The sequence below is a fragment of the Sciurus carolinensis genome, chromosome 12 (assembly GCF_902686445.1).
Source record: "Sciurus carolinensis chromosome 12, mSciCar1.2, whole genome shotgun sequence".
Classification (NCBI taxonomy): domain Eukaryota; kingdom Metazoa; phylum Chordata; class Mammalia; order Rodentia; family Sciuridae; genus Sciurus; species Sciurus carolinensis.
In genome coordinates, this window is record NC_062224.1 from 30512290 (window position 1) to 30536308 (window position 24019).

Genomic DNA, 24019 nt, shown 5'->3' on the forward strand with positions numbered 1-24019 from the left:
TTTCTGGGGGAGGGTTCTTAGAAGGTGGGTCATAGGAGTAAAACTCGTTTTTCCTGGGTAGCTGAGTCCTAAAAACTTGCTGGGGGCACATGTGTTTCGGTTTTGTGTTGTAGCATTTGTTCTGGAAGCTTGTGTTTACATTTTAAGTGTATCTGGTGAGTGGGCTGGAAAAAAAAAGAAAAAGAAGAAGAAGAAGGAAGCCCTCCGTTCTGTCTTTTAGTTGGTCTTCTTCCTTTTTCTCTTCGGTTTCACATCACTCCAACCAGCCGCGACCATGCCCAGGCAGAAGGCGGCAGCGGCTTTGGAAGAGCCGAGCTTGGGCAACAGCAAGGCCCCTGCTGCGCCCAGGAAGCTCAGCGGCCCCAGCGCTGCAGCAGCAGCAGCAACAGCAGCGGCGGCGGCGGCGGCGGCAGCGGAGGCGACGAGGACAGCCTGGAGGTCGACCGGGTCCACGGCGGCGGCAAGCGCGTGGCGTGGCCGGCGGCGGGCAAGGCGGGCGGCACAGCGGTCGTCAACACCGAACCCAAACACACCAAGGAGCGGGTCAAACTTGAAGGGTCTAAGTGCAAAGGGCAGCTTTTGATTTTGGGGGCAATCAACTGGGACCTGATTGGTCGGAAAGAAGTGCCTAAAAAACAAGCCGCTTACCGCAATCTCGGCCATAACCTGTGAGGACCCCACAGGTATGGGTACCTGTCAAGGATCCAGGTGCGGACAGTGGTCTCGGGGTCGTGTGCTGCCCACAGCCTACTCATCACCACGGAAGAGAAACTGTGGAGCTGGGGTCCAAACGAGAAGGGGCAACTGGACCACGGTGACACCAAGAGAGTCGAAGCCCCGAGACTCTTTGAGGCTGTCACCCACGAAGCCATAGTGTCAGCCGCATGTGGGCGCAACCACAACCTGGCCTTGACCGAAACGGGCTCCGTGTTTGCTTTTGGACAGAACAAGATGGGGAAGCTGGGGCTTGGCAACCAGACGGATGCCGTCCCCAGTCCTGCACAGATAATGTACAAAGGTCAGTCAATTACCAAAATGGCCTGTGAGACCGAATTCAGTATGATAATGGACTGCAAAGGAAACCTCTGTTCCTTTGGGTTCCCTGAATATGGCCAGCTGGGACACAACTGGGACGGGAAGTTCATCATCCGAGCGCTGCGGATAAAGAATGACTTCGAGCTGGTGCCCCAGCGGGTGGCCATCTACATCGAGAAGACCAAGGACGGGCAGATTCTGCCTGTCCCAAACGTGGTGGTTCGCGACGTGGCCGGTGTTGCCAACCACATGCTGGTCCCGGACTCCCAGAAGCGGGTCTTCTCCTGGGGTTTCGGTGGTTATGGCCGGCTGGGCCACGCTGAGCAGAAGGACGAGATGGTGAAGCTGTTCGACTTCCCCGGGCGAGGGGCGTTCCAGATCTAAGCCGGCTACAGGTGCTCCTTTGCTTTCAGCGAAGTGGGTGGCCTGTTTTTCTGGGCAGCCATCAACAACTCCCGTGAGTCTACTATGTACCCAAAAGCAGTGCAGGATCACTGTGGCTGGAGGATCCAGAGCCTGACTTTGGGAAGAGTAACATTGTGGCAGCCAACAGCTGGGGCCCATCGCCAACCTTTGGGGAACTGAGCTATGGGAACCATAAGCCCAAGTCTTCCACTGCAGCCCAGGAGGTGAGGACTCTGGACAGCATCTTCTGAGAACAGGTTACTCACACTCCCTGGTGATCTCGCTGGACGAGAGCCATACGGAGAAGGAGAAGCTGAGACTCCTGCCCGAGCACAACCCGCGCACCCTCTGAGGCGGCCAGTCAGCCCCTGGTGGCAGCTGCCTTTTCCACGTGCTCTGAGACTGGAAGTCAGAGAACGAATTCAAAGCAAAGGTGACCAAAGGTGCATTTTTGTTAGACTCCCTGAGGTTCCGTTTTCTAAGTGATTAAACGTTAACTCCCTTTTCCTGTATGCTTTCCAAAGTGGTTTTCCCTCCATGTTTATTTAAAAATTTGCTCATAAAAAAGAAAAAATTGCTGGGGAACTGCTTGCTGTGCAGCCGCCGCATCTGCGCTGGCTTGGTGAAGCCCAGCTCCTCACATCTGGCCAGGGCTGCCGCCATGGGGGAGTGCGCAGCTGCTCAGGATCATCTTATGATAATAAAGTCATTTAGGTTGTTTCTAACTTTAATTCTTTGATATTAACCTCCTATAAAACATAACAGTTAACCAAAATTTACTTTTCCTTAAAACAGAAAATCTTCTAATCTGAGTTGCATGTGGAGTAACAAAACGACAGCCTATTTTTAATAATTTTATAACTACCATGAAAAACTGAATTCTGACTTTTATATAGGCCCTCAACCATAATTCACTGTTTAATTATTTATGGGCTTGACTAAAATAATTATATGACGTTCACTCTAATAAACCATTGCTAACATACCATTTTTGTTGTTGAATTAATTCTTTCACATTAAAAAGTAATTAGGATACCTAGATTCTAGCTACATATTATAATTTAAAAAAACAAAAATAAAATTAAAATTGATGGGGCCTTCAGTAGAGAATGTGAATAACAGAGCCTATAGCTAACTCTAGAAGGTCTTTAAATCTATCTCCTTCCTCTGTCCTTTCCTTCCTCCCCTCCTTTTCTTCCTCCCCTTCTTTCCTTCCTTCCTTCCATTCTCCATTCCTTCCCTTCCCTTTCCTCTTTGAGCTCTACTAATTTATAACTAGTCTTAAAATATTTTTGTACCACTTTGGCTAACATCTCAGACTTTAAAAATGTTTTTGTTAACAGAATAAAATCTACTTGAAGTACTCTAAACGGAGCAATTCTATTGTTATAATAATTTATCAAAACATTTTTAATTTAGAATAATGTAGACTTTAAGAAAATATCTAGGCAATGTTATATTTTATAAACATATAACCTAATGAAAAGAAAAAATTACTTTTTGTCTAGTATTAAGATCAGCACTAGTGTTACATTTTTATGTATTTTGCTCTTCCAAAGTTATTATAGACTAAACCTGCCATACAGTTTTGATTCTTATTTTTTTTTTTGTTTCATCCAAATATTTATTTCACAGGTCAAAATGGAAAGGCATCGCAAGAATCATGGCAAACAGCAGCTACATTCATAAACGTAATGAGAAACATATGGTTTAATTCCCATAAGTACTGAAGTTTTATAATTCAGGGCAAGGTGGTGAAGATGACCATCTGGGACATTGTTGCTGACTTCACCACTTTTTGGAAACTAGGATAGGTTACCAAGAGAATCAAAACATGTTAATTTATCTCTTGATAGAATTTTATTACAGATACCAAATTGTGTTAATTATATGTTATAAGTGTTGTCTTGCAGGTTAGCCAGAGATTTATATGTTAAATTTAAATTTTCACTTTTCTTCACTTTTCTGATTATCTCCTTTAGTTGGTGTGTAATTGTTTAATGAGCTGTTTCAATGATGTCTGTCTTGGGTGCAGTTGTTCCTAACTAGTACTATTTCCACATTTTAGAAGGTTTAAGAAATCAGAACCCCTTTTTCCTCCTTAGTTAAATATGACAGTGATAGAATGAGTAAGAGAAAAGAGAGAGGGAGAGAAGAGAGAGAGAGAGAGAGAGAGAGAGAGAGAGAGAGAGAGAGAGAGAGACTATTGCAAATTTTGGTGGATAGAACTTAAAGTTTTGACTGTTAAAAGTTGAGATTAAAATAAAAAACTTTGATGTAATGCTACAGTGACTTTGAGTCTCTGAACAAGTAGACTGAGTTCACCTTCTACAGCAGGTAGCACTAAGGGTCTAGAGCTTCTCCTTGTATCACTCAGATCACTAGGAGTACACAGCCAACTGTGGGTATCCATTTATGAAGACAGGAGCAGAAGTCATCAAACTGTTCACATTCAGTCCCCACTCCAGAGCTTACACAAGATCTAAAAATGGGACAAGGGATCAGGGATGGTCAGAGGAACCTTTCTTTGTGATAGCCAGAGATGTAGAGAATAAATTACCTGAAAGTTTATTTCAATTATTTTTCTTATGTGAACTCCATCTGATCAAAACTGTTCCTATTCAAAGGAACTTCATTTCTTAAGTAGTAAATATCCAATTTTAATTAATCAAGGCACATAACACTAACAGTCATTTAGACAAAATGAGAAAAAAACTAATCCATGTTCTCACAAATGAGTTAATATTATTTCAATTAAAAACAAAGAAATTTCACATATTATTTAATTTCTGGTAAAATACTTTTGGAATTTTTCATCTGTGATAACTAATTACTACTTTGGTGACCTTCCAGGGACCAGGGTGTTAAGGACTGGGCATCACCATCCCCTTCTTCATCCTTGGAGACACTAAATCACTCTTTAGAAGTCATTTTCCTTTTAATTCAGGCAATTAATGATGTTAAATATTAATGTGAAATAGCAAACCTTCCAATTCTGCAATTTTCATGATGAAAGTTATAATCATGGTTAAAAAGTTGTAGTCAAATTTACCAAGTGCTGAGTTTTTCAACATGATTCAATAATTAATAGCAAGAATTAAAAATAAACTCAACTATGCAGGAATAAAGCAGTGGGTTCCAGTGGGGGAGTGGAGAAAACGGGGAAATGTAGTTAAAGACACAAAGGAGCAGATACATAGGAAGAGCAAGTCCAATATACAGCATGGTAGGTTGGGTTACATCTGTTACCAAAAAAAGGGATAACTGTATGAGATGATGGATATATTAATTTACTTCACTATAGTAAACATTTCACTCTGTGTATTCCATAGCATCATGCTATATGCCTCAAATATACATGATAGAATTTGTTTTTAAAATAGCAATGCTTCTAAAGAAGAATAAAATTATGGCATTTTTTGGAAAATGGATGGAGTTGGAGAATATCATGCTAAGTGTAATAAGCTAATCCCAAAAAACCAAAGGTCCAATCTTTTCTCTGATAAGTGGATGAAGTGGATGATGATACATAACAAGAGTGTGGTGAGGGGTGGGTAAGAGAAGAAATTAGGAACTTTGAATTGTAGATGGAAATGGGGTGGGAGGGAGTGGAGGAAGGAAAGATAGTGGACTGAGACAGACATTATTACCCTAAGTACATGTATGATTACACGAATGACATGAATCTTTGTTGTGTACAGCCATTGTACCCTATTTGTGTACAATGAATCAAAATGCAGTCTGCAAAAATAAAAAAAATAACATAAAATAAAATAACAATGCTTTTTCATTTATATCCTACCATGTGTAAAACACTATGCTGGGTTCTTTAACCTTTATTGCAATTTACTTCTCTAAGGTTCAGGCAGCTTAAATAAATTGCCCATAGACACATAGTTTACTAGTAACACATTCAGTATTTAACTCCTAACCTATTATATTTCAAAATGGGTGCTATTTTCACTGCACTATTACAAGGAAAAGAAATCTGAATTCATTTTGGCATGAACTTTTTATGCCTGTTTATTGTATATATAGAAAAGGAAAGGTAAACTGATCTTGCATTTTCTGCCATGAAAGGGTTGTGGTTGGGGGATAGAATTTTGGTTAGTCATACATAAAGAGAGAGGAAATATTATAGGAAAGCCTGAACTGACTTATGGACATCATCCAGCAATTCTGATTTCCTCAATTAGATTTCCTATTTTTCCATTTATATTTTTTAACCCTTTCAATTATCCCTTCCACAGTATTGGATGTATTTCCCAGAAAGAATATAGAATTAACCAAAGTAGTTTTTTAAACAGACACATAGACCCATGGGTCATATTAGAGAATGCAGAAATGAATCCACATATTTAGAAAAAATTTATTCTGGACAATGATGCTAGAAACATACATTGGGAAAAGGACAATTTCATCAAATGGTGCTGAGAAAACTGGAAATCTCCATGCAGAAGATTAAAACTTGATCCCTACCTCTTATCTTATACAAAAATCAATGCTAAAATGTATCAAAGATCTTAAGGTAAGATCTGAAACTCTGAAACTACTACAGGAAAACATTGGGAAAACACTTTAAGATACTGGTAGAGGTGATGATTTTCTGGATAGGACTCTGAATGCACAGGAAGCAAAAATCAAACATTGACAAATGGAGATTGCATCGTACTAAAATGTTCCTGAACAGTAAAGGAAACAACCAACAGAACAAAGGGACAATTAACACAATGAGAGAAACTATTTCCCAGCTGTTCATCTGAAAGAGGGTTAATATCCAGATTATTAAAGAACTAAGGAAAACTTAACAAAAATAAGTCTATTAAGAAATAGACACTTCTCAAAAGATGAAATATATAAATGGCTGATAAAGTTGAAAATATTAAATATTATTAAAATATTTTATTAACATATTTGAATTATTGGGAAAATTCAAATATGTGTTAATAAAAATAGATGTGAACAAAAGGTGATTTCTTCTCATTGCTAAACATCTCTTCACTAAATCTATACCTTGATTGCATGCACACCCATTTTTTTCTTTCTTCCATCCATTACATTTGGGAAAGATGTCCATTCTCTTCTGGTAGGTCATGACTTCCCTGTGCTCTGATCTCATTCATTTCTACATTAACATCTGCATGATTTGCTTCTTCTGCAAATTTCCCTCCATGTTATTTTTTCATGACACTTGTGTATGTTTATCATCTCCATCAAGTCACCTTTGATTCCATGTTATGCAACAGATTTCTTCACACCTCTCATTTTCCTTTCATAGAGTTCTGTCTATAGTCTTTGTCCCATTTTCTCAATTTCATACATAATATACACATTTATGAAATAAATATAAATTTTATAGATAATATATATTTCATAAATAATATTACCTAACATCTATGAAATGGCATTTTAATAAATATATATTTATTTCATAGATGTTAGGTAATACATATTGTTTATGATGTGGTAACCTATTATATGTGAAGTGTCGTTTCTTGCTTTATTAACTTGAGACCATACAAAAAGGACAGTTTCTAACAGTTGCAATACATTATTTCTTGGATAGTACAGTAATTTATCTAGTCAGTTTCCTATTATAGTACTTTCAGGTTGTTTTCAGTCTTATAAATATTAATGAAACTATAAATATTAATGCAAATGTTCATATATCACTTTGTCAATGTATACCTACATAGAAATTAAATTTATGAAAAGTTATATTTTTAGGTTGAAAAATTTGTGGGTTCTTAATTTTGACAGCTACCAATAAGGCGTCTGCCATAAAAAGTATCCCAACATATTTTCCCATCAGCAGGGTATCAGAAAATCTGTTTTACTTCTGAGGGCAACTCTCCTGGCTTTCCTTGTCTTCCCCTTTCTCCTCCTCTTCAACTTCCTTTGTAGTAACTACTGATGCTTCTTAATCTCTTTCCAGAACCTCATGTTCATTTCACTGTACACTCTTTGTACAATATCATCTACTTTTTTGTTCAATTTCCCAACTATATGTTGAAGACTCCTAAGTCCTTACTTCCATTCTGAAGGCTCTCGTGGACTGGTGTTCCATTTCCTCTGAAATATCTTTGGTAAGATGCCTTCCAGGTATTGCAAACTTAATGAGTCTGAGTCTAAACACCTTTCCTACAAAACTATTTTACTTTTAGTGTTAGATTTTTCAGTTCATGTTTTCACTAAGTCCTATTTAGACTCTAGACTTGAGAGTATTTATTGCATTCTGCTTTCCCTTCTCAGCCCCTTCCCTCAGCCCCACATCCAAAATACCCATCAAGGTTTTATGTTCTGCAGCTTCTATTTTCCAAACATTTATCAAACTAATCTGTTCTTCCACATTGTCTCTGTTACTATCCTTATTCTGCCCACCACTGACTCTTGTAAAATTATTTAACTATCTTCTAGCTTGGACATCTACCACTAGTTCATTGCTCCTATCCAGTCTCCTCCTTCCAATTACAGTAATCATATTTAAAAAACAAAACAAAACTCAAAAACATGAATCTAGTCATTTCACCTCCTGGCATAGACTCTTTAAATAACTTCTCAATTTCCTTAAGATAAAGGAATAAATATCCCTATGATAAAGGATAAATTTTGCATCCTTCTATTACGTTACAACAAGACCCAGTCAAATTGGACATTATGCCTTCTCTCATTTTCATGGCTTATTGTGCATACTCTTTTTTTCTGCCTGGACCACATTCTTCTCCAGCATCAAATCAAAGCTGAAATGTTATCTCCTTAGAGAGACAATTACTGGTTTCTATAAATTGTTAGTTTCCTCTGAACTTTCCCCATCATGATGATTTAATATTTGATTATAAATACTTGCTTAACGTCTGCACTCAATTTTAGAGTCTGTTTCATGCTTTCAAGGCCTTTTTTGTCTTGCTCATCAACATATTCCTAGTACAGACTTAGGACAATGCCTCAAACATAGTAAACACTCAATAAATATTTACTGAAGTATATGAATGAACAAATGATTTATTGCATGTGTTGGTAAACATAAGATAGTGAGGCAAAAAATAAGACAGAAACATTAAGTTGTTTTCTCAGAAATACAGATATTTATACTGGCCTATTGATATATATGTATTTTTTGTTTCCCTGTGACCCACAACTTGCATTTCTAAGATGTCTGGTTGATAATGTAGATGTTCTATCAGTAGCCTTGGAACACTGTTGGTAAAACTCATGACCTTATCCTTGGTAGCAAAACTCTACAAAGGAACTAGTATAGATTGCCATAAATTTTTGTCAAGGGCAGTTTATGTACAATTTGGCAAACTACAAGCAGAAAATCATTCCTATGTGATTTTTGATGATTACCATTGCTATTGTTCAATTTCAATAAACTCCAAAGAAAATATGGAGAATCTCTGATATGACCAACTATTTTAGTGCTTTAATGTTCTTTTCTTCTCTACTCTATGGCACCTGCCAAAAGTGGGAGTAAAATATCTGGATTACTTGGCATTTATTGGATAAACAGCATTTCATTTTTACACAAATGTTGACATTACATCTTCTAACAGCTGGGATATAGGTAAGTGTTCTACTAATTTTGCAGAAGAGAAAGTGAAATAACGGGGACCTGCTAGTTCACCAAGGTCACTGAACAAGTCAGTGTCAGGACTGGGAGTACCACTCAGGAATTTTTGGCTGTGTATCTTCTCTTCAACTAAACTACCTTCCTAAGGGAAAAGCACACCGGGAATATATTCCTGGTTTTATGTTTCCTATCAAACCTGGAAGGCCTAGCAATCTCATGAGAATTCCTGTTTCCAATTTCAATTTTATGAGTGAGGGCAGCCTGATAAGTATCACATACAAATTAAAAAGGTCATACATTCATGTGAAACAGAATTTTGAAAAATGTTTTTATTTTTATTCCTTTTTCATTTTGCATTCTTTCTAATGTTCTGTTTTCCTTAAAAAATATTTTCATCCTTGATGTCTTTGAAAGGTTATCCTTTAAAGAAAATTTTTGTGATTATAAAGTGAAAAAATATGCTAGGCAAACAAATGTCACACTTTGTATTTCTAAATGTCATTTTGTGGTATGCATTACTTTGGTCACATTGTGTAAATCAAAAGTATAAGAAAAATACCCATCTTTGAAAGAATAATTGCACTGTAATTGCTTAGATATTTATAATGTAATACATAGATAATGTGAAATAACACAACAGTAAACCCATCACCCTCCTATTTCACAATAGTTCTTTGATTCACAAGTTTCTTCTGAAAAGAAATGAGTTGCCCTGGACTGTGCATGGAAAGTTCTGAGGTGAAAGAGGACTTAGGCTTTGTTTCTAGATGGCTGGCCAGGTTACTATTTCTACCTCTGCCACTGACATGCCCAGTGTCCCTGAGCAAATCTTTTAACTTCTTCATAATTCAATGTCCTCATATGTAAAATGGTGACAATGACAGAATGTATCTCATAGGTTATGATGAGGATTAAGTGAGTTAGTCTATATAAAGCATATCATAGAAAGATGCTTGGGACACAGTTATATGACATGTATGTCAGAGTTATCAGTTATTGACATCTTTTGAGGTATTAATGCCATATTTTGTATTTCTAAATTTAGTCTTAGATAAATGTGATATGTAATATAGAATACATTAATTGCTGAAGGAGGAAAAATGTTAGAACAGGAGAGGGGGGGGGAGGGAGATGCAGTTTGGCAAGAAGCCAGGTTCCCATTTGTAGCTTATTTCTGTAACATTTCCATAAACTTCCCTGGAGTATAATGAAAACCTGTGTAAAGTGATCCTGCTAGCTTTGAATGAACCCACAGCACAAGGAAATTCTCACAGTAAAATTAAAGAGGCTGGCTAAGAATGTTCGACTACTTTTCCCTCACAAGAATGAATGCAGAAAAATGTGAGCATATCATTTTTTGCATATTTTAACATTGCCCTCAGATATTAGTCAATTTTTCTAAACATTTTCCAGGGTAATAGCAAACATACCTATGCTTTACATTGTACTTAACTGCATGAAAATCTGGTATTTAAGAAGGCATGGATTCTTAAATCATTAGAGAAAGCAAGCTGACATAGAAAGTGCTCTTTGATGAATGTAAAAATGTTTGTAGGGTGTATGATTTAAAGGCATTTCTAGGTGCCCCAATGCAGGATTTTAGGGAGAGAATGTATACTTTTTTACTTAGTTGTCAAAAATAACCTTAATAGTTAAACATACAATTCCAAATTTGGAGTTGCTGTCCCATTTTAGATAGCATTTGAAGCAAAAATGTAGAAAATCTACTAGAAAACTGAATGCATTCAGTATATAGAATCATGTAAAAGTGTCCTGAGAAAAATTTCATCATATATACTTAAATTTGTATTATACGACTTAAGAAAAATCTAGACTTAGAGGTATCATTCATTTTTTAATCCTAGAGAGAGATCTGTTATCATTCCCTTGAATGTTTACATCTTCACAGAATTTCATAAATTTCACAGAAAATCACAGATTTCAATAAGATAGAACACAAAGTGTTTGCATTAAAAATAAAAAGTAGGTATCATTTATCAAGCTAAACTGCAGTTGTTGTCTATGACAAATATTAAGACTATGTCTGGATAATGTGGGGCTTACGAGTTTTGTGGTGCCAAATAAGAGTGGAAAACTATATCCCTTACTCAGGGGACATTTTAAGGTTGTAAAATTTCCATCAAATTTTTTTCTACAAGTGTAAAATTAAATAATAAATATGATCTGCACATATTATCCCCTGCTATCTTTAGGAATTTGCATGATATAATTCAACTTCAAGATGGAAAACTCTCCTGGTAAAACTTCTGATAATTGGACTTGGACTGTCAAAGAACAGTTTAGGAAACACTATAGTTGTTTAAAGAAGGTCAATAAAAAAACTAAGCAATTTTTAGGAAGAAAAATGTAACTTTAGTGTTTTTAGCACCATTCAAACCTTGTAGTTCATTTGGAATACAAGTTCAGCAATACACAATTGAATACAAGGGTTTAAATAAGGTAGACCTTTTCTTTTTTATTAAAAAGTTTGGAAAAATTACTTTATGAAGTCTTAAGAAGCACTGAGTATAATTCAACAGTAATCTAGGTTTAGATTACAATTTAATAATAATTCATTTCCAAAATAAAAGTCATCATACGTGAAACCATGAAATTTCCTAATACTTGATTTTAATACATTGCACTAATTTTCTAAAACACTCTGAGAAACCAATATTTACAATAAATGGAATATTTATGAAAAATCTGCCATCAGGTATATTTTTATGTATATATTTATATATATAGAACCCAAGAGATTATATGAAACAGGAAGGAAGGAAGGAAGGAAGGAAGGAAGGAAGGAAGGAAGGAAGGAAGGAAGGAAGGAAGGAAGGAAGAGTTTGTATGTCATGTCTTAACAGCAGAACAAGAGTGCAGAGCGTGAAACTTTTCAAAGCATGGGGTCTGGGAAATGAGCAGATATCTTGTTTCAAAACCTAACATTTCCTCAGGACTGAAGTAAAAATCTTAACTGCCAGAGAGAAAGGGAAGCTTTTCCAGCTTTAATTGTTCTTCTCCATCCGAAAGTCCAGTATCCCTGAAATAGGAACTGCTGCAATAAGGAGGGAGTGATAGGATCTCCCAAAGGAAGATTTTTGCTTAATTAGGACAACTTGCCCTGGTCATCAGGTATAAACTTCTGTGTTTCCCAACCTACTACTTCACAGCACCAAGATGTCTCAATAATGGCTCATCATAAGTCCAGCATTCTCCATCTTCATGGAATAACCTTGTCTCCCACTGAATTTTCTTCTCCTTCCTTTCTTGGTCTTCTGCTCTTTGTCTTTCTTCAAGTTTGTGCTTTGCTTCAGTTGCTGCATCAATGTCTCTGATTTTTAAATTGAAAGTCACATCTTTGCAAAGGCAGTGGGACTCATATTCATTCTGATCTTCCAACTTCCTCACTTTCTTCTTGATTATAAGCAAATTCTTGGTAACTACAAAGATCGTATCTTCCCCTCTTGCATATTTTAAATGCATTACACAATTCCATTCCCCTTCTGTCAAGCAAAAAGACTTCTTATTCAGAGAAAAAAATCTCAGCAGTGATTCTGTTTCTTCCCTCCATAGAAAGGTTTAGTGTGGAAGACAATATTTGCACTATAACCTGTTTTGGAACAATTAATATTTCATTTTCCTCCTAGTTCCACCTAGGGCACCATGAGGATAGACCTTCCATAACCATTAGGATATGTGGGAATGTAATGCTCATCAGAGTCTAGACACGAGACACTGCCTTGCCCTATGTTGTGCACCCAAATTGACATCCCAAGAAATTTTGATTTAGTCCAGATATGAGCATTGAATTGGATTTTCTTGTTAAAACATTCAGGACAAAAGGTTGAAATGGGTGGATGATGGGAAACCTGCTCAGTCACGGATGTTAGACTGTTTTTGGAAATCCAGGGAACTGGTCCTTCTGAAACTATCTCTGTGTTCTCTTCAGTGTCATTTGGTAATGTCCAGTGACACTAAAAGATCTCACCCAAAATGGGGTTGTATGACTTTTTGGCAACTGATCCTTTCCTCCTGCATGAAATACTGAGAGGTACCATCTCACAGCCTGAACCATTTCTGGTCACTAATGCTCACAAACAGATCCGGATGTGCAAAAAGTCTGCATACATTTCTAAAAGAGATCTTTCAAGAATAAATGTTGGAAGAACAACCTTAGTAAGATGCATTCCAAGCCTAACTGTGACAAGAGGTGCATGGTAACCCTCTTGTGCTCCTCCACTGACCCTGCCTCCCCATCATCATCTCTGTTATCATGTGAATCAAAAAGATCAGCATCACTTGTCCCATTGGACATGGAAGAATTCAGTGATTCTGTGGTATCTGGGTGCTTTAGGCTATCTCCCAAACTGCTGTGTGTCAAGACTGAAGCAGATCCAGAAGAATTCATTAAGCACTTTGGGGATGAGCCACTCTGATGGAATTCATCAGCATCATAGAACTCATCTTCATTGCTAGAGTAAGAGAACTCTGGGACTGTATTTGGAGACAAGTTGACATGACTTGGAGAAGTTAGACTGCTACTAGGTGGTGAATACCCACTGCCTGTACTATTTGGTGTTGGAGTCTGATGATGTCCCCAAGGTAACTAATACAGGTCCAACAGGTAGGGAAGATGGATGCTGCTGTGACTTACACAACTGAGCTGGTTATGGAGGCAAGACAGTCTGGGAAGGCATTGTGCTGATTATAGGTTCCAAGGGACTAGGCTGATATATTGCATCTACAGGATTAATAGTACTTTTAGCAATTTGCATCAACACAATGCAGAGAATCAAGTGAAAGTGCTATATGATTGTGCTTTGTATTTTTCTTAGACTTTCTAAAACTGTGGGTCTTTCAGGGCAAGATCCAGCCAGTCCAGGGTAAGATGGGGCACCTACTTCCCTGGGTATTCTGAGGCATCATCAATTATTTAACCACCCAAGGTTGACAGCACTGATCTCAGTGGAAGATAAAGACCCCAGCACCTCCCGCCCAGAGACAGGAGATTTAAGCTACTCCCTGAGGGTCCAGAGAAAGCAGGTGGCTAAGCCAGGGTACCTGGGAGTACCAGGCTGTCTACCTACATGGCCAGAGGACTCCCTCTAGACTTCAGCAGCCTATAAGCATTGGGGAGCAGGTGGAGGATGGGCAGGTCACTTCTGGAGTAAAAAGAGGCTCATGAAGTCAGGGTGTTATGTACTGGGGTCCCTGCTACTTGGGAGGCTGAGGCAGAGGATCTTAGCCAGGAGTTTGAGGCCAGTCTGGACAACAAAGTGAGACCCCGCTCTTTAAAAAAATTTAGAAAGAACTCAGAAGGTTATATCCTTCAACTTCCCCTTCCAGTTCACATTAGCAGGAACTTAAAGGTGGTCAAAAAGCCTGGAGAAAGCATTGGGGCCCAGAGATCTGATAAGGTGGGATGTCTCTCTCCCCAGCCCAGGCAGCTGGATGCCTTCGGTCTCCACACCGAGGGTCTAAAAAGTCCTATTCAGCACCAGGGCTCCTGGTGCAGGGCCAGAAGAGGTGGAACACTGGCCTCTCAGTAGTAAGGTTAGTCCATACACTTCCTAGCCTCAGCAATCTTTCTGCTGGCATGACTTTCTCTAGGCATGCCAGGAGCAGACCCCCCCAGCTCGCTGGGTGACCGGTGGGTGGAGCACCTCTCTCCAGGCCAGAACAGTGGAGGGCAGATGGCACCACCCCTCCAAGTCCCAGGAGAAGGGAGGTGGGGACAAAGAAAGGAGAAAGAGGGAGGGAGGTACAGTAAAGTCGAAAGCAGGAAGAAGCACAATCCTTCCACGTTGCTCTGGGACATTTCTACTTTCCAAGAATCACATCCAGACCATAATTTGGCACCTAATTGCTTCCTAAGGGTCCCAGGGCAGGGGTAGAAGGACTGGCTGTTGACCAGCTGGGAGGGGAAGACACAAATCATTTAGGCATCTGAATCAGGCGGGGGTAAAGACCCCAGCGATAAGGGTTCTGTCCAAAGGGATGAATTACCAGGTGAACTGAGGGTGCTCATTGAGGTTATCATTTAAATGACAGGCATGGGCATCAGTGTGAACCATATCAATTTCACAAAACACTTTCAATCTCTCCCTTCATTCGGACTGCGCGGGTGGAGCCCCACACCCAGCAAAAGAGAGGGATCAAGGCCAGCTCATCTGGGACTAGAGACCCAGCTGACCCTTGCCAGAAGGAGCAAACAGCACCATGCTGGCTACTTCCAACCAGACAGCTCTTGGGCAGTAATGCCAGCAGACAGCTGGCACCAGAGGGAGCCGAAAATAACCCAGACAGCTGGGGCCATGGATGCCATGGGCCCAAGCACTGGGCTGGGAGTCAAGACACCTGGAAACCCATTGTGGCTGAGCCAGTAGTGGCCTCCCAACAGTAGGCCAGTCACTTTTCTCGGGGGCATTGGTGGGTTATCCCAAACCATTCCTATCACAGGCTGCTATCAGCAGCCCCGACTTTACACCAGAGACCAGCAAGCTGCCTTCCTAAGGAAGGCATTTTCCACTCTGCCTGGAGGCTTCCCCACATGCTCTGGGAGGCGGGCTGGCAGGGGAGGAGCGCTGGAGATGGCACAGCCCCCACCACGCAGCCACTCCCAGCAACTACCCAGATCACAATGGAGTAGTGTGAAACTGGCTGGGGAGGATGGCCCCCTTCATCGCACTTAATCCTCCCACCACCCTTTCCAGCATGCAACATTACTGTCATTTCACAGGGGAGATTCTCGCCCAAGGTCACCAGCACCATCCAGATTCCAACCCACAGCTGCCTTAGAGTCTCCTTTGATTAAGCACCAAGAGGCCTCCAACAAACCCTGTAGGCTCCCCCAAGTCAATTTAGCCCTTACACTGGGGTGGGGCACAGAGGCCAGTGCCACTCCTGAAGCTGGGAGTGGGGGGGGGGTCAAGAGAGAAAGCACCTGGACCCAATCAGCTTGTCAGAGTCATCACAAACTAGAGCTCACCTGGGAGCAGGGGCCAGTGATCAAGGAGCACACCATCTCCAGCCGTGGAGCTTTCTGGATGGCATGGAGCTTCCTGGATGGGGAGTAGGGTAGGCAACCGAGGTCAGTTGCACCCACTGAACAACTGCTGTGCACGTGGCACCTCAACACCCCAGGTGTTGCCTAGCACAGAGGGTCTCAATACATGGCATCAGCAGAGAACTTGTTAGAAGTGCAAATTCTCATGCTCCACCTGAACCAGAAATTCAAGGACCAGGGACAGTCAGTTTTAAGAGTCTCCTTTGGGATTTTGGTGTCTGCTCAAGTTTGAGAATCCCTGATCAGGTCTGGTGGTGGGGAAAACAGGGATCAGAGACCCTGCAGGTCACAGCTGGTAAATGACTGGTGAATTTTCACACTGTCCAATTCTAGAAACCGGGTTACATATGCCTGCCCCTTTGGGGAGCCAGGAGGATACTCTGGAAAGGGCGGGAAGTCAAAGAAACCTCCGGGAAAGCTGGCCCAGATCTCACATCTGTCAGTTCTTTGCCTCCCTAGCACCCAGACAGCAGAGGTGGCACATACTGTCACCCCATACTGGGGGCCTGAAAAAGGGGCTGCAGCACTGCTGGGCTTCCAGGCAGCAGCCAGGGCCCTCCCCCCACCACAAAAAACACAACTGGGAAATACTTGCAAGGGCAACCTCTAGTTAGCTGCTAAATTCGGCAGAGCTGCACACCCTGACAACAGAAGCTGACAGGCTAGGCTGTATGGGACCCAGCAGGCTGCCCATTTCACACACACAGCTGAGGCATCTGTGTGGGGGAGGGGCTGCAGAAGTAGCCCAGTGGGTTTGGGGATCCCAACTCACCCTCCCTGGGCTTCATGCCAAAGCCCCCCAAATCGACCTCACAGCCTGGGAAAAGGGCTCTCACCTACCTTAGTGGGAGGACTGTCAGTCACACTAGGCTCTTGCTGTCCAGAAGGATTTTTCTCCCTGGGGTACCAAGACATGACCCCTTCTCCAGCCAAGAACCTAAGGGAAGAATTCCCAGGGCCTGTTAGACAGCTCCACCATGTCAGAGAATTAATTGGCCAAATGCAAACTAACAGGGTCTTCTGAACAGAAAGGGAACCTCACAAATGCCTCCCCCCCTTCCCAGCTGCCAGGGTAGCCCTCACCCTGGAATGCTGTATCATTTCTTTTAATGCCTACAGCACATCTGTAGAGTAGACACTATTAATTTCCTATTTTTATAGAAGAGAAAACTAAGTATTCACAAAGGAAATTAATATGCATAAAACTCCTCAATTGTTAGCTGAAAGAGCAGGGAAAAATGCTTCAATTTTGTACCCCCTATTTCAAAACCTCTGTCCTGTCCTCTGTATGTTTCTGCTTTTCCACAGTATATGCCCAAAGGACTGAGACCAAAGACATACCCTTGTTCCAGAGGCAAAGTGCCTTTAGGTTCATTTATATTCATTCTGCAATAGTAAAGAATATGTTGCCTGCTGAATATTTTGTCAGATCCAAAATCAATTAATTGATTTTAGAAGAGAGTAATCAATAGCATCCTCTACATAGCACTTACTGGGGACCTGTTTTCCTCCAGACCTGGAGTAGGTGCATGGAAAGTTATAAGGAAGAATCAGACAGCACATGATCTTTTGTCTAATTGTTAATTGGTTAATAAATACTATAATTTTGAATATAAATCAAAAGACTATGCCTGGGGCATTCTGGAATACTGTAGAAGAAAGATAAAACTCAAACTGTGTCTTGAGGAATACTGAGGAATTTCCAGGTAAGGTAAATAAATGGAGGATATGTTGATAAATTGACATGCATCTAAACAGATGGTGAATTGGGAGAATTATAAACAGCTTAATCCTAAAAGGATTAAGCCTCATTTCAACTTTACAGAAAATTCACAGATAATTTATTTAACAATCTAGGCATGATTAATTTTGAGAAGGTACATTTTTATTTGGGGGATAAGTCTGATTGAGATAAAGTCTCCATATTTGTATAGGGGATAGGGTGGTTGGGGATTACTGAGAGAAGATGGCAAAATCTTTTGACTTGTTTTGAAAATTACCCAAGAACATGGTAGTAGCTTATGCAAATTATTGAGTTGCAAGTATTAATCTGATTCTTGAAGATTTTGTCTCTTTCTTTTTGTTACCTACTGAGGAGTTTTTCTGAATAAACTTCAACATCCAGTCTCACAGTTTTGCCCACAAAGGATCTCTAAAGAGGGAGAGGCAGAATTTAAAGGACCTGAGAAAAGTAGGTTCTTGATCAATTCCTTGTTTCCACATGACTTTGAAAATACTCAATTTATTTATGTAAAACTAGTACTAATTACAGTCATAATAATAATAACCCTGATGTCTGTTGGATGGTGGTGATTGGGTTAAGCACTCTACTACATTATTTGATTTGTTTCCCTTAGCCTCTACTGTGGCTCTGGATTTACCTGCCATTTCCTGGAAAAAGGAGGTATAGCCCAGGTAAGGAACATTCCCCAACTGGGTCATTTATCAGGAGAAGAGTTGAGATTTCTTTGACATGGTTGGTCTCCCTCATTTATCTTCAATTAATCTGTAGCATGGTAACAATTATTCAATATCATTAAGTAAAACATCAAGTTTCTCTATTAATTTTTTATGACACTGACCTTGTTTCAAAAGTCATCTCTTTTTGAGATTTTTGTCACTTAACATAATTAAGCAAATAGCATTTAAGTAAATAGAAAGGAATGTTGACTGTAAGTGGATGAGTTATGGCTTTCTACAGGTTTTTGTAGTTTATAATCTGGAAACAGCCCTACACTCACTCAGGAACCATCAGTGTTTGAAAGGAGTTCATTTACATAAAGTGCTATAACTTTTATCACTTTGGAAATGTTTGATCATGAGTGAAAGTAGTCAGGGTGAGTTTTGGTAGAATGACAGGTTTTGTTTGTTTGTTTTTCTGTAGACTTCTCAGGAGGACCAGGCTTGAACTCTAAGCTCCTACCAGCCTGAGCCCTGGTAGCTAAGAAAACCCCCAATCAGAGGCGTGTAGGCATCAGGGAAGCTGAGGTCAGAACTCAGCTGCATGACTAAGACCAGGACCCTTTCCTTATAATGAAGCACTTAGGATTCCTGCATTTAAATAGTGTGGTCATGACCCGCTGGACTTTCAGAAGAGTGCATGGATGGAGTGTGTGTGTGGGGTATGGATCAAGTCCTCCTTAATGCAGTCTCCTCTTGGATCACGTTTATGTGTCAGTCACACACACACACACACACACACACACACACACACACTTCCTGGCTCCTGCATTGGCAAGGAATTCAGAGTTTATCTCAACTTCACAATCCAATTGATCCACTTGCCAGGCACTGATGGGTGGAGTTAGGAGCCTGGTAGGAATGTTGGCAGATCCCTGAAGATAACTAATATTCCCTGCTGCTCCCCGCTGAGGGGTTCCAGCTGCCAGAGTGAATCCCTTTGCTGTGCTCTGGACAGCTGCACTTCTGCAATTGCTCTTGGAAAGGCTTTATGGCCACAACAAAATCCCATCAGATTTGTTATCAAGCAAATTGAAATTTCCCACCACCTCTGTGTCAGTAGTGGCAAGCATCACCTGAGAGACTTCAGCTCTACTGTTGCCACTTTCCCTGGGAACTGCTTAGTGCTTTTTGCACTTTTCACCAGGAATGGAACAGGGGTATGGTCCAAAACTTTCCCACTGGATTTAGGATCTGCTTTTGTAGTAGTTTGTCTCTGCTTCAGGGATTAGGTGTAAGAACCGAGAGCACTTGGTGGAAGATGGAGGGGTCTGAAGTTAAGGCAGTTTTTGAACCTATAGTCTTAGAGCATCTCTGATCTGCAGCTCACCCAGCTCCCTGGCTGTGTAGCCTGCTGGTCTGCAGCTTGCCTGCCCTTATTCTTCCATTGCCAGACCCTGCTCTCTGGGGCCCTTATCCCCTTTGCCCACCCCTGCTCCTTCTCCGTAGCCCTCCCATAGTTTCCTCTGGTTGCTGGCAAATCTTCCTGGTTTTCTGAGTTGACTTCTCTCAGCACATTTCTTACTGCTTTGCTCAGGGCATAGGAAACTTTAAGACCAAGAGAGATGCTTCAGGATAGGGGCTAAAAGGGCCTGGGGACTCAAAGGTCTGGGCTTGAGGGGTTCTCTGTACTGAGTTTCACTGGATTCCTGGCCCTAGAGTGCAGTCAGTCTTCAAATAGCCATCAATAAAAGCTTGACTACTCTGTGGAGTAGGTGAGATTTTGTGGGCTGCATCAGAAGGCACTAGCCATCTGCAGTGTTCTTCTGTGGAGGAATATCAACGGCAATACAAAGCAACCTTTAGACCACTGTCCACTCATCAGTTGGTGACATTTTCCATTGTGCCTGTTATTTTTTAAGTGTCAATAAAATATCAATATAACCTTTTGCTGGGTTCCAGTTCTCCGGTGAACTTGAAGCTCATTTAAATTAAGAAGGGTGTATGTCAAAACCCCAGCTTCCTTGAAGGGTTATTTATAAGGGTTGCAGCTGCAGGTGATTAAGGGCAATATTTGCTTCCTCTCTCAGCAAACATTTATTGAAAGTCTCAAGTGTGCCAGGCTGTGGGTGCAAAGCAAGCTCACATAGAAGTGGTGTCTCCTCTTCTGGGACTGATGGCTTTCTAGGGGACAGGGACATGAATCAATTCCATAACTAAGAACAAAATCCCTAGTTTGCTAAGTCATACTGAAGATGTGGCCCTGTGAGAATGTGCCATAGCTGTGTTGGGACTTGACCTCACCAGCGCCAGCAGGAAGATCTTCCAGCAGAGATGCTTGGGCTGCAGACCAGAGAAGGAGCACTGTGTCCATGAAGAAGGGACCACAGAAGGATATTCCATATCTAAGGCTGCACTTTGAGGAAGTGAAAGGAGATCTTGTACCCTTAGAGGAAGAGCACAGTTGAAAATGGGCCAGAGGTAGTGACAAGAGTTCAGGTATCAAAACACATAGGCTTGGGTCTTGCCCTCTATCGGCTCTTGACTCCCTCCCAGGCCTCCAGACCAGTTCTTTTCCTGAGGGAGGTTGTGGAGATTCTTATCTTCCCCTGCCCTGGACTCGGCCCCCCCAAATTCTGTCTTGCCTTGTCCGAGTGGATCAGAAGACCCTGTTTCAGAGGGTCCTGCCCCCCACCTGGGAGGAGAGACGTGCTGCAAAGACAGGCTCAAGGAATCTGTGTGAGCTCTCTTCCCCCACAGCATCCAGCAGGAGAGAGGACCCCTCTGTTCCGTCAAGTTTGACATGGCTGTCCCGACTACAGTCATGCTTGCACAGTGACGTCTCCATGAAAACCTGAAGGACAGGGTCTGGAGAGCTCTCCCAGACCAGGAATCATGGGGAGGCTCCTGGTTGATGCAGAGCTTCTGCCTATGTGTTTTAGTGACCACTTGTAGGTCTTCCTTGTAGCAGTGTCAACTTAAATCCTTGGCTATTTAAGCATTAGGGTTTTTTGTCTTCTTATTATTGAGTTTTAAAATTTAAAATATATTCTTGATATAAGGTTCTTACAGCTATCTAATTTGTAAATATTTTCTTTTAGCTCATGGGTGGTTTTCTTCCCTTCCTTCCTTCCTTTCTTCCTTCCTTCCTTTCTCCCCCCTGCCCCAGGGATTGAACACAGCAGCACTTAACCACAGAGTCTCACCTTCTGGCAGTTGTTTATTTTTCATTTTGAGACAGGGCCTCATTAAGTTGCTGAGGCTGGCTTTAAACTTTCCATCCTCCAGCCTCAGCCCCTCAAGTCGCTGGATTACAGGTATGTGCCACCCTGCCTGGCTATTTCTATTTTTAAAATATAAATAAACCAAGGATATTGTTTGTATATTGGCCTCTAAGTTCTTTTCTTCTTCATAGCAGGCTGAGACCTATTAGCCCAAAGGCTGGCAACACCAAATTTAAATTTTTACATATTCAGTTGTTTTGAACATAATCCAAATAAACAGGATTTTGCCCCTTGGAGCCTTCTCTGCTTACCCTGTGAAACACGCAGCACCTATAGCCACAGATAACATAAGCCCCAGTGTTATAGAGACCAGAAACTGTGGCTTCCCCTTGAGCAGAGACCCCTGTGCTGCTGTACAGCATCACCTAGATGCCAAGCCACCTGTCCAGTACCCTGGAAGTTCCCTGGCTCTCCTCCACAGCTGAAGGGTGACCCTCTCAAGCCTCAGAAAGCACTAGAAGGGGAAGGCCTTCCTCCTGCATGTCTGTTCAAGCTGCATCTGAAGATGGCTTTGCCCCTTATGGACTCTCATGCTGTCTCATTCGAGCTCAGTAGAGCTTCTGCTTTGATCAGCCTTGAAATCCTTGCACTTGTCCCCTCTGATTTTCTTCTAAGATTTATGGTTTTAGTGATTGCATTTAGGTCTGTGATTCATTTTGAGTAAAGTTGAGTGTGCTATTTGGGATAGGGACACAATTCCTCCTTTCGCATGTGGCTATTCAGTTGTTCCAGAACCATTTGTTGAAAAGATTCTTTTGTCCAGTGTTGATGCTGACACTTTCATTGAAAACTAATTTACAAAATACATGTGGGTCTGTTTCTGCACTCTCAATTCTATGCCATTAATTTCTGTTTATCATCAGACCAGGACTACACTATCTTGACTCATGTAAATCTGTAGTAAGTTTTGAAATGGAGAAGTATGAATTTTCTTTTTTGTTCTTTTTAATGTTTGTTTTGACTATTTTGAATCATTTTTGTGTTTATAAAAAATTTAGAGTCAATTTGTCAATTTCTGGAATTTAGATGGGAATTGCATTAAATCTGTAGGTAAATTTAGGGAGTATTGCTATCTTAAAAATATTAAATTTGCTGATTAGTGAACATGGGATAGCTTTGCCTTTATTTATATCTTTAATTTCTTTCAATGTGTTTTATAATTTTCCATGTATGAATCTTGTGCTTCTCTTATTAAATTTATTATTAAGTGTTTTTTTTTGTTTTTACTACATTTTGCATGAAATTGTTTACTTAGTTCTTTTTGGACTGTGAATTACTAGTGTATAGAAATGCTGTTGATTTTTGTATATTGATTTTTATATGTAATTTTGCTGAATTTGTCTATTAGCTCTAGAAAAGTTTTATTGACAGGATTTTCTATAAACAAGGTCAAGTTGTCTGCAAATAGTTCCACACTTCCTTCTCAGTCTTGATGGCTTTAACTTACTTATTCTAACTTGCCTGACTATAAATGTTGAATGAAATGAAACCTCCAGTGAAATGTCCAATAAAAGTGGGGGTGGGGCAGAGAGAAGTCCTTATTTTTCCCCCTAATCTTAGAGAGAAAATACTCCATTTTCACAAGTAAGTATAATGTTACCTGTGGCTTTTTCGTGGAATTGTTGCATAAGATTGAAGAAATTCTTTTTTGTTCTTATTTTATAAAGTTTTTTTTTCAATCATAAAAGGGTATTGGGCTTTTTTGTTTTGTTTTGTTTTCAATTTTTCCTGCATCTTGTGAAAACATCACCTGGCTGTCTCTTATTCTGTTAACACAGTATATTGCACTAGTTGATTTTCTGGTGTCAATCAATCTGACTTTCCTAGGATAAAAACCCCTTAGTCTAGAAGAATTGGTGGATGGTCGATATTAATTCCTCTCTATCTGTTTGGTAGAATTCACCAACAAGGCCACCTGGACCAGGGATTTTCTTGTGTAAAGATTGTTTTTTCTCTTTGGTGCTGGGAGTTGAGCTCAGGGACCCCTGCCTTCTAAGCACATGCTCTACCACTAAACTCTGCTTCCCCCTGTGGGAAGGCTTTTAATTATTGTCAATGTCCTTATCTGTAATGTGTTCATTCAGGTTTCCTATTTCTTCATGAGACAACTTTGGGAGTCTGTGTTCTTCTAGAATTTTATCCCCTGCACCTAGGTTGTCTAATGTGTTGGGACATAGCTGTTCATAACACTCTTGCCATTCTTTAAATATGAATGTTTCAGAGTTAAGGTAGGATACTTTGGAGTGACCCTGTAGACAT

At 40.6% G+C, this 24019-nt stretch overlaps 2 pseudogenes; one reads left to right on the forward strand and one right to left on the reverse strand.

The window, feature by feature from the left end:
* Positions 1–274: 274 nt before the first annotated feature.
* LOC124962347 (protein RCC2-like) lies at positions 275–1792 on the forward strand (annotated as a pseudogene).
* A 10377-nt stretch (positions 1793–12169) lies between these two features.
* On the reverse strand, positions 12170–18413 carry LOC124962351 (oxysterol-binding protein-related protein 9-like; annotated as a pseudogene).
* Between the last annotated feature and the right edge of the window lie 5606 nt (positions 18414–24019).